This window comes from Olea europaea, chromosome 10, assembly GCF_002742605.1.
Source record: "Olea europaea var. sylvestris chromosome 10, O_europaea_v1, whole genome shotgun sequence".
NCBI lineage: Eukaryota > Viridiplantae > Streptophyta > Magnoliopsida > Lamiales > Oleaceae > Olea > Olea europaea.
Genome location: NC_036246.1, coordinates 18,858,875 through 18,871,131, shown reverse-complemented (window position 1 = coordinate 18,871,131; position 12,257 = coordinate 18,858,875).

Here is a 12,257-nt window from a genome sequence, read left to right as displayed (position 1 = left end):
CGGTTTTACATTTTCAGGATAATGTTTTGTTAGACAGACCTTCTAATTATTACTTTAAATAAAACCACTTTTCATTTTCTTTTTCTGGTCAAAAAGTGAAGAAACAGACTGTGTAGCAAATTAATTCTTTCCAAAACAGAATGAACTCCTGAGAATACGTAGTATAAATTATTCCCGAGTCTGAACCAAGCAACTTCCTTTTTCTCCGTCATTGCAGCACCGTAGTGAATCATGTCAGTCAGTCGTCAATTTCTTAGCTTCCATGATTAATGATAGACATTAGACTCATCCAAATTAAACATTGCGACTATACACGTTAATGAATCATCGATAAGATTTAAAATGTCTCATGAACCTATGGCACTTAAGTCTACTTTTTCTCAACATAACAGATAATAAATTACTAGGAAGATAATTACTCTATGCTTTTATCCGGTGAAAATTAAAATTAAATTTTAAGCAGATTTTAATAAAATTTTACGAGGGAAAAATTTCATTAGTAAGAATTTAAGTATCATGCATTTCAAAATCAAAATTACAAGTTTCGAATTTCAAAAATTGATTTTTATTAAAGTTTATTTATGATTTATTTAATTAATTATTTATTTTATTAACTAAATATATTTAGGTTACAAATCTATATAATTTGCTCACAAATTAATGATTTAGTTAACCACTAATTAATTTTTTGGTCACAAATTAAAAAATTTATGTCATAAATTATTTTATGGATACAATTTAAAAATTTTATAGATCACAATTTGTTCATTGATCACAAATCAAAACTTTATAAGTGATGATTTATTTATCGATCACAAATCACAAATATTATAATTTACAATTTATTATACAGTCACAAGTTATCGAATTTTTGTCACAAATTAACAATTTTTTAGATCACACATTATTTTTTGATCACAAATTATCTTTTTTTATTGATCACATATTGTTTATTGGTCACAAGTTAACATATTTAATGGTCACAGTCAACCAAATGACTTGTGACCACAATCACAACCTGTGACCACCACCTCACCATCGCCTCCAATAGCAGCAAAACCATTGTTGCTGCCAAAATCACCACCATTGCTGCCTAAAGGCGACAACCAACTAGCAGAATAATACGAACGGTACGACTATGAATGCCAAAACTGTGAATGCAAGAAAAACCTATTGCAATGTTAATAACAAATAACTGCAACCTAATTTGCCGCCACATCGATCACCACCATCCCCAACACTTCACCACCACATTTGTTACCACCACAAAAATTAGGGTTTCAACGACCATCACCTCAGCACCACAACCACCAACAAAACCATCGTCACCCTTATCGCCACTAACAAAATCCAACAAACCCGCCATCAAGAATCCACCACCAACAAAACAACCGCCACTACCAAATCAAACAAATCGCCGCCATAGCCACCCAAGCACTACCAACAAATCAAATTCTCAAAATTGCCATCACCAGAACCAGAAGGCTATTGGATGTGTGCAGTCATGCCGGCATCGAGCATGAGAGGCGTTCGCCTTTGGTGGTTTGTGTGTGGATCGCCTTCGTTGGTAGTGGTTGGTTGCGGCTCATTGAAGGAGAAGGCGAGAGATGGGGAAGCAGCTTAGTGAAGGAGAAGACAAGAGGCGGCATCATGTGCGGCGCTTGCCACTGGTGGTTTATAAAAATGCTAATTAAAATAAAATTTCTGATTTTTGAAATGTTAAACTTTCTCCCTGATTTTTGAAGTCATGATTTTAATGCTAGGGTTTTGTGTCATTTCCATGGTCATGACATATGTAGCTAAAAAGTTATGGATTCCTAGAAATATATTATTAAAATTAATTTTTTTTTTGATTTCGATAAAAAATTTAATTTTAATTCCCACCAAGCAGGTCTTTATATATAAGTAATAATCAATAACACTCAATAAATCATAACTATAAATTTAAGTATCACTATCAAAAACTCCGTCAAATTTTTATAAATGGAGAAACTATTATAGGCATGTTAAATCTATATCATGCTCTCACAAAGACACAAATTCTCTGAACGATTTAGACAAATCTCGCAATGTCATAGAGCCCCTTCAAGCAAGATAACACTCTTTTGCATTGAAGTACAATATATTTAACACCACAAATAAATACACCAATCCTTCCACTAATAGGATATAAACAACTGTTACTTACATTATACTTAACAAATTTTCTTCACCATTTAAATCATTTTATCAAGCAACCTAATTATCATCACGATAAATCAATTATTCTAGTAGACTTTAATAGCTAAAGAAGTTAATAAAAAAAAATATAAGTTGAAGTCAATTACACATTTCATGAAATTCACAATTTTTATCAATTTTCAAATATTTATTTCGTTAACTTTTATCAAAATATACTATAAAAAAAATAAATTAATTTTTAAGAAAACGAAACAGTGGCTTACAATTCTAAATGGGAGATCTGTTCAAGAGAATCTTGATATATTTAATTTATGGAATAATGAATAAGAAAGACCAATTGTTACCTAGGTCGATAATTATCACCTGTGATAATAGCGTTATTCTTAGCGAATAAACATGATTAGACGAATAAACAAGCGTGTGAATATTCTCCAACGACGTTCCATGTTGTCAAGAAATGTAAGTTAGGGACCAAGTTGCAACAAAATTTATAGGTTGGGGCCATCCCAAATAAAATAAATAAAACAAGAAAATCCAGACATAGATACAAAGTCAAACCTCCCCAAAGGGGTAACGATACCCTAATTTTGCTTTGCTCCAACAAAATGAACAATTCAATTAATAGGTAGTCTTCCTACGTACTCCAACAAAATTCATTACAAGTATTGTAAGAATCAGAACTTTTCAAAATTGGATAAAGCTACTTAAACAGATGAAAATGACAAGTTTTGAGAATATGTGTTGTGTGTTAGTATTTGCCTGATTTATTTATTTATTCCAAAATTGGCCAATGTGTTTGACACATGTTCCTATTTTTTAAAGGGAAAATTGCAGCCGAGGTATCAAACCTTTCGTTTATTAGTAGACTTTGCCCAAACTTTTAGTTTGTGTCACCGGAGATACCAAATCTTCAAAAAATTTGCACCCGGAGTCCAAATTGACAGAAATCGTTAGTTTGACTGTTATTGACCAAAAATTAAAGGTCTGACCAATTGTTGACTGATTTTTAATGAGATAAATATGTAACTTTACATTTTCATATAAAAAATTTAAATAAAACAATAAAAAAATAAAAAATAGTCATCTTCTCCACCCACCCAAAACTAAAAGTCATCTTCTTTACCCACCAAGAACCAAAACCAGGTATTTCCCAATAAAATTAAAGTTGGCATCTCACTGACTTCCTCACCCTCGTCGGTAGCTTGATTGAAATCTCAAAAACTAATTTCAAACCTTGCAACTCATTTTCTCCACTCTTCAAAAATCAGAATATAATTCTTTTATATAAATTTTTTATATGAAAATGTAAAGTTACACATTTGCCCCTTTAAAAATCAATCAACAATTAGTCAGACCTTTAATTTTTGGTCAATAACAGTCAAACTAACGGTTTCTGTCAATTTGGACTTCGGGTGTGAATTTTTTGAAGGTTTGGTACCTCCTGTGGCACAAACTAAAAGTTTGGGCAAAGTCTGCTAATAAACGAAAGGTTTGGTACCTCAACTGCAATTTTCCCTTTTTTAAATCCCTGTCTCCTGTACTATTTGCATAGCAACTCCTAGATCCAAAATGCTTTTGGTTGATATCAACTTCTGCATACGCTTGCAATTTAGATAATAATTGAACTGTTTAAAAATGTGAGTTAATGACCAATTTCGTAATAGTGTGTTTTCTGTTTCGTAAACATATGATAGCTTGTTGATTTTTGATGCTTTAGTGTGCGATTCCCTCTTTCAGAAAGCTTGTTTCTTTACTCGGGTTATAATCAAATTTACAGTGCTTCTCGAGCAGTCTCTCTTTCTTTTTTTTTTTTTTTTTTTTTTTTTTTTTTTTTTTTTTTTGCATTGAGTTAATTCTAACTTCCATTTATTTCGCCTGCAAACCAACCCTGCATATAAAAGTTTTTCTTCGCTCCGGTTATATGGCGGAAACCAGTCATTTTTTTTTTGGAAAATTCTATTTGTACATAATTATTGCACATAATGGTATCCATAATGTGATGTGGCAATCATTCGGTTGTTGATGTGCAAGTGTGAGATTTGAATTAAAGGTTGGATTCAGTGCCACATATAATTATGGATACCATTATGTAGACAATTATGTACATATAATACTTCTTTTTTTTTTCTTTTTTGTTTTCTGCTTTATAATAATGAGCTCTCTTTGTCGGAATAATTCCAAATATGGGCTTCATATTCGATTGTAAATTTTACGGGTTAGATGTATGGCTCATAATAATATTTGTGATCGAGCCAAATTTATTAAGTTATCAATTGGGTCTTTTATATCTTACGGGTTGTAATTAATATGATGTGAAAATTTTAAGTATGTGGAATGCAAATAAACTCTAATTAGAGGTCTAGTCGTGATGAGACAACTTAATTATTTCCTATATAAGAACTAGGTCCCCTCTCCTCTCCATGTTGTTTTATTAGCTTGTTTCGTTGACGGTTAATATTTTGTGAGGAGCAAGGAGGAGAAGATCTAATTGCTATTATTCATATTTACGATAGCTTTCGCAGGTATGAATTTGATTTATCAATTTATTATTCTGTGATTCTTGTTCTTAGCATGATTACAATTAAATTCAACAATTGGTATCAGAGCCAACATGCTAAAACAAATTCACCTCAAAAAAATAAAGAAAAAAATAAAAATTGTGTTCCTAGTTTTTCGTATTTTCGAGTTGCTGAGATAATAGAGTCCACATCCGACAAATACTTTTCTGACTTATATGTGCTTAGCATGCTGTTAATTCATGCTTGTGAGATTGATATGCAGCTGAAGTAAGCAAGCTGCAAGCCAAATTTCGGTTCTCAAAAAATAATTGACAAAGAAATAACAATTGGAATTTTGACAGAAATATGCTTGATGTGGATATATTATGAATATTTCAGCAACTTCTGGTGATCTAAAGCTCACCTTTTTTTTTCATCTTTACGTTTTGATTTTTGCAAAGTGATGAATTCTCCAGTTTCCCTTTTTCCACCTTCTCCAATCTTCATTGAAATTTTCGAAGAAATATTGTCTCTAGATTCAGGCACCAAGTCTTCATGATCTCTTTCAAATATTGCATGAACTCTATTGGAAAAACATTGTTTAGACAAATTAAAAGCTAGTGATGATAAAATCCATTCTTCTAGAGTTAACACTTTACAAGTTGCAATTTTTCACCGTCACTTCCCGACGTCGGCAGCCAAGACGGAAAAAGGGGTTTTCTCTATAAAGGTTTTCTGAAAAACGATTGAAGTGGAGGTGGGGGCTTTGGTTGTAAATAAGAGAATTACGAGCCCTCAGATGCAATTATGGGAAAAGGGTCTGTTTACAATTTTAAAGGGAATGACCTATCTTGTAATTTAAACCGTGGGTCGTGTTGGAAAATTTTAAATGGTTTTTAATTTAAATATGAAAAAGGGGTTTTAAATTGGATTTTTTTTTAATGTTTTGACCCTAAAATTTCAATTTTGAACCAATTAAAATTTTATTTTTATTGACCCATTTAAAATTATATCGAATAAATAAATAAATAATTGATTGATGACTTTTATATTTCCGTCAATTTTTTTAAATGTTGCTATTATTTGTGCCCTTAAATTTAATTTTTCATATATATTGAAATTTTGTTGCTAATTTCGTCTCTCAATCACATATATTTTTTGCCTTATTATCGATTGACGATTATGATTTGTTGCATAATTATTGTTCTGTGATTGAATTTTTCATGGATTTTGAACCGATTCTTATTTTTCCGTTGAGAAAGAAATATTTGAACTAAAATTGGGTGGTAGCTTCCAAAGTGGCACACCCATTATTATTTATTTGGTTTTCTCTACAACAAAAAAAAATTTATATATTTTACGCAACAATTTTGATTCATTGTATATAATATCTTGCCCAAAGGTGTTATTATATATGATATTTTTGAAAAATGGCATAAGCCAGTTAACGAGTTTACCTTGATCTAAAAATTTCCTTCTACCCAAATGTGTTGGTATTTCGAAACCAATGTAATTTTGTTAACTAGCTACATGATGTGTTTTAAGATTACCTTATAGCATGTTGTATTGTCAGCGTAAATGTGACTTTATGATGATGCATCAAGGCTCTTACCATAATGAGATTCATATGCTTTTGATTTAAACGATTATCTAATTAATAGTCCATGTTAATTAGTTGGATATTTTATAATCCATTTGACTGCATGCATTATGTTTAGGTGATATTGAGTATGATATTTCATGTTTCCACATTTTCTAATGCCTCGTCTCTTTTGAGTCAATTGTCTATCATTGAAACCTTGATCGAAAATAATTATGTGAGATGGAAATGAGATGTAGAGATAGTACTTGGTCTTCTAAGCTTGGATTTTGCAATGGAGAAAAATCTTGAGAAACCCACAGATAAGAGCACTGTTGAATATGTAGCCGAGTATGAAAAGTGGGAAAGGGCCAACAAACTCTATTTGAAAATTATTAGGCGCTCTATATTCGATTCCATTATAGGTGCTGTTCCCGATAATGAAAATACCAAAAGTTTTATGGATGTCATAGGAGAGAAATTTATTGAGTCTAATAAAGTCGAAACTGGGGATCTGATGGATAAATTGATGAATATGAGATGTGATGGCACAAGTGGTATTAGAGAGCATGTCATGAAAATGATAAATATATCATCTAAGTTAAAAGCTCTTAACATTCTCATTGCGAGCCTTTCCTGGTCTATCATGTTTTAAATAGCATTCCTAACTAGTTTAATCAGCTTAAGGTTGCTTACAATGCTCAGCGGGATATATGGGATTGGAATGACCTTATAGCAGTATGTGCCCAAGAAGAGTATAGGATGCGCCGTAAAACTATTGAAATTGTGCAATTAGCTTTTCAGCCATCACAAAACAAGGAGCCTTCTCATAACCATAAGTCTAAAGTTTCGTAAGGGTAATAAGTCACATCGAAATTAGCAAAATAAAAATTTGGGGAGTCAGACTTCTAGTGGTCCTAAAAGGAATTTTTAAGAAAATTGATCAATGTAAGTTCTACAAAAGGAAGAGTCACTGACAAAAAGACTGTTTTAAGTTTAAGATTTGGTTGAAAAAGAAGAAGAGTTCTCTAGAGGTTCACAAGTAAACGGAGGCTAAGTAAGAATGAAGTGAGCTTGAGTGTTGCAAATGGAGTTTAAATGAAGGTTGAATTCATAGAAGTAGTGAAGTTATCTTTGTAGTCCGATTTTTCTCTTGTTTTAGAAAAATACAATTTATGTACTACAAATGAGACCGAATTTAATTTCTATATCAAAACTTGATGCTTGTGGTTTTTCCTTTACTTTTGGTAATGGAATGGTTGAGTTGTTTTATGATTCTCGTTTGATTGAGAATGACCTTTTATGTGATAGTTTATACAAATTATCTTCGACTCTTTTTTTTTTTTTTTGCAAAGTCTCTTGTGTTACCAATGTATTAAAGAAAATGGTTCTAATACGTGAATAATCCTCTATATTGTGGCATAAGCGATTGGGCCACGTCTTAGGGATAGAATGAAAAAATTAGTAAAAGTTGAGATACTTCTCCCTTTAGATGTCTTCGACTTTGACACTTGTGTGGATTGTATAAGAAGAAAATTAACTAAGTCTACAAAGAAAGGTTTAACTAGGAGTAATGATATTTTTGGACTTGATACATACATCAGTGGACCTTTGCCTTCCACTATAGGTGGAAACAAATGCTTCATAACTTTTATTGATGATTTCTCACAAGATGGATATGTTTACTTGATTAACAATAAATCATACGCACTTGAGAAATTCAAAATTTTCAAACTAAAAGTAGAGAAATAATGTGAAAAATGTATCAAAGTTGTAAGATCTGACCGTGGTGGTGAATACTATGAAAAATAAGACGAGTCTGATCAAAACATGGGCGATTTTGCAAAGTTTTTACAAGAGTGTAGAATAGTACCTCAATATACCATGCCAGGGACACCTGAACAAATTGGTGTTTCTGAAAGACGTAATCGAACTCTAAAAGATATGGTCAGAAGTGTGATGAGTAGAAGAAATTTACCTGAATATTTGTGGGATGAAGCTTTGAAAACTGCTATGTATATCTTCAACAGAATTTCAAGTCTGTTGGAAAGACACCTTTTGAATTATGGACAGGACGTAAGTCAAGTTTGGATCATTTTAAAGTTTGGGGATGTCCAGCTGAGGTTAGGATTTATAATCCATTTGAAAAGAAATTAGACCAAAAATCAACTCCTGGTTACTTTATTGGGTACCTAGAGAGATCAAAGGGATATAAGTTTTATTGCCCAAATTGTGATACTAGAATTGTGGAGTTCATTGCTGTTAAGTTTCTGGAGAATATTTTGGTGATAGTGGGAGTTCCACATCGAGAGAAATTCTTGTTGAACCAAATCAAGTTGTTGTTCTAGTTTCTGTTAAACAGGAAAGAGTTAGTTTTCAACCAATTAAAGTTATTATTGAAGAACCGAGGAACCTCCAATTCTTCCAACAATGATTGAATCGTTCCTGAGCCACAAGTTAGGAGATTACAAAAGGAAAGGAGATCTACATTGCCCAGTGATTACATTACATATTTATTGAAGAGCAATTTTAATATTAAAGAGTGGATCTTTAAAAGTAAATTGGATTCAAAAGGGAATGTCGAACGAAAGAAGGCAAGATTGGTTCTAAAGTTTCACTCAACGAGAAGGCATTGATTATGTTGAAACCTTCTCACCTGTCTCATAAAAAAAAACTCTTTTCAAATTATTATGGCACTTGTGGCACTCGAATTATTTCGAGCTGCATTAGATGGATGTTAAGACAACATTTTTTAATGAAAATCTTTCTGAAATGATTTATATGAAACAATCTGAAAGCTTTGTTGTGAAAGGAAAAGAAAAATTGGTATATAAGTTTAGCAAAACTCGATGTCCAAGGAATGAGTTAGAAAGGGAATCTATGAAGATGATTTCATATGCTAGTGTTGTGGGGAGCTTAATGTATGCTCAAGTTTGCACTAGACCGCATATAACCTAATAGTAAGTGTCCTTATCGGATTTCAGTCAAATCCAGGACGAGCATTGTAAAACAGCTAAGAAAATTATGAGATACTTGAAGAAAATTGAAGGTTATATGCTTACATTCCAGCATTTAAACCATCTTGAATGGTAGGATATTCAAATTCTGATTTTGCTGGATTTCAAGATGATTTGTAATCAACCTGAGATTATATTTTTACATTAGATGGTGGTGCTATCTCTTGAAAAAGTGCTAAACAGACTCTAGTGGCATCTTCTACAATGCAAACTGAATTTGTGGCATGTTATGGGGCTATAGTCCAAGCCGTTTGGTTAAGAGATTTTATCTCTGGCTTGAATGTTTTTTATTCCATTTCAAGACCAATCACCATCTACTGTGATAGCAGTGTAACAGTATTTTTTCAAAAAATAATAAAGGTTCTAGTGGGTCAAAGCATAGTGATATCAAATAGTTGGTGGTTAAAGACAGAGTCAAAGAAGGGCAGACGAAAATAGAGCATATCAATTCGGAGGCAATGATTGCAAATCTTTTGACTAAGGGACTCTCTCCAAAAGTCTTTAAAACACATGTTACTAATATTGACATTGTAGAAACATTTGATATTTTTGGTTAGTACGAGTTATATATATGTAAAGAATTACGTTTTGGGCTTAATCTCTTTTGGGGGTACGTATGCAACCCATATGTTTTCGGGTATAGCCCATTCTGATAATAAAATATTTTTCCCCTATCCATGAACTATTTTGAGCATGCATTTGACTTGTGTCTTTTTTATGATATTATTGTGATCTCGAGATATGAAGATAAAGACATAAGATGAGTCTCTTTTAAAGACATGTGGCTTCATTTTGATCCGAAACATTATGAGGACCGATATGAATAAGCACAGTTATTTATCACATTTCGTACAAAGTTCACACTATATACTACCACATTGGTTGGAGGATGGGGATCCATGTCAATAAGGATGTTGGCATTTGTAGTTGTGGAATGGTCTTGATCCATGTCAATAAGGATGTTGGCATTTGTAGCTGTGGAATGGTCTTACATCGCTTAATTGGTGTAATGACTTCCCTGTTCGGTGTTGATATTCATGTTGGAGGTGTCATCATTGGAGCTATACTTTTGTGGCCACCTATGTAGTCTAACCCGAGTGTTAGAAACTTTGTTATAACAATCAAATGTTTGCCCAAGTGGGAGAATGTTGGAATAATTCCAAATATGGGCTTCACATTCGATTGTAAATTTTACAAGTTAGATGTATGGCTCATAATGATATTTGTGATTGGGCCAAATTTATTAAGTGGTCAATTGAGCCTTTTACACTTTGCGGGTTGTGTAATTAATATGATGTGGTAATTTTAAGTATATGGGCCGAAAATAAACCCTAATTAGAGTTCCAGCCATAATGGGACAGCTTAATTATTTTCTATATAAAGACTAGATCCCCTCTCCACTCCATGTTGTTTTATTAGCTTGCCCCATTGACGGCTAATACTTTGTGAGGAGCAAGCAGAGGAAGATCTAACTGCTATTATTCATATCAACGATAGCTTTTGCAGGTATGAATTTGATTTATCAATTTATTATTCTGTGATTCTTGTTCTTAACATGTTTACAATTAAATTCAATACTCTTCTCTTGAGAAGGCTATGCATCTTGTTGCATTTTGATTATTTTTGCCAATTGTTTCCTTTGGGAACTTTACTCCTTTCGTGACTCGGGTTTTAATTGGTTAAACGACTTTGCAATTTTCAGTTGTTGATACATATGCTACTATATCTTTAGTATGACAATGATGAAAATGGAGTTCATTTGATGGAAGACATGTGGTTTTGGGCTAGTTGAGAATGCACCGATCTCCTAAATTTTCTGTGAAATCAAATGCTGAATTAAAAATCAATGAAAGATCTTTACAAAAATGGATCGTTGCATTTTGTGTCATTAGGTTTGATCTAGAGAAGGGCCTGCTCATCGTGGAATGTTATCCACCTAGCTATCTTAGCCAAAATGAGGATCTTGAAGTTGCGTCTAGTTTGTTTCCAGATTGTATTTCCCAACGTCACAATCGGTCAAGCATCCATGATCGTATCTTCTTCATTATGTTTCCTGATAAGTGCATTTTGTCCACTTATTTAACTCACAAACACGACCAAATTACAGGTAAATTGTTTGAATTGTGGCTTAATTTCATTTGATTTGTATGTCGTAGGCTATATTGATCGACATGATGGAATCCACGAGAAATAAATCAAAAGTTGGGCTAAAACGAAGCAAAGTGAAAGTTCAGGGATCGAAGCACAAATACCAAAATTTGAACTAAAAGGAGAATCGAGAATGCAAACAAGCTAAGTATCAACTTGGGGTTAATGCGGGATGATCAGAGGAAGAAAGACAAGAAAAAGGACAAGAACGAAGAAAAATGAAAGTCTAGGGACTAAAATGTAATTATCCAAAAGATGAACCGAGGGAGAAATCGAGGATTTGATCGAGCCAAGTACATTAGGAGGTTAATATTGGTTGATAGAATGAGAAGAATGAAGAAATGAGGTCAAAATGGAAGGAAAGAAAGTTTGAGGACCAAAATGAATATCTTTGGAAAAAGGCTTCTATGCGACCTTGAATATTACTTCTATGCAGTCGGATACATGATGACTGAAACTTAAAGTGTCAAAATTTTTACTTCTATCCAGTCGCATAGGGTATTCCTATGTGGCCGCATAGTGCTTTTCTGGGGGCCGTTTCTACAGTTTCGTGTTTTCGTTAAAACTCTTCTGGAACTAGATTTGGATGTGATATAAAAACCTGGACTCATCATATTTCAAGACAAAATGCATTGGGAGGCAATGAAACACATCTTGGAGAAGATTTTGAGCGAGAGTAATGAAGGATTTCACAAAGATCATTGATATTTCACGCGAATTCATAACTCGGTGATGTTTTATCTTCAAGAAATCATGTATTCTTTTATTTTCTCCATGTTAGGCTAAATATTCTTGTATTAGGAGATCGATGAACCATGTAATGTGATCGTTTGA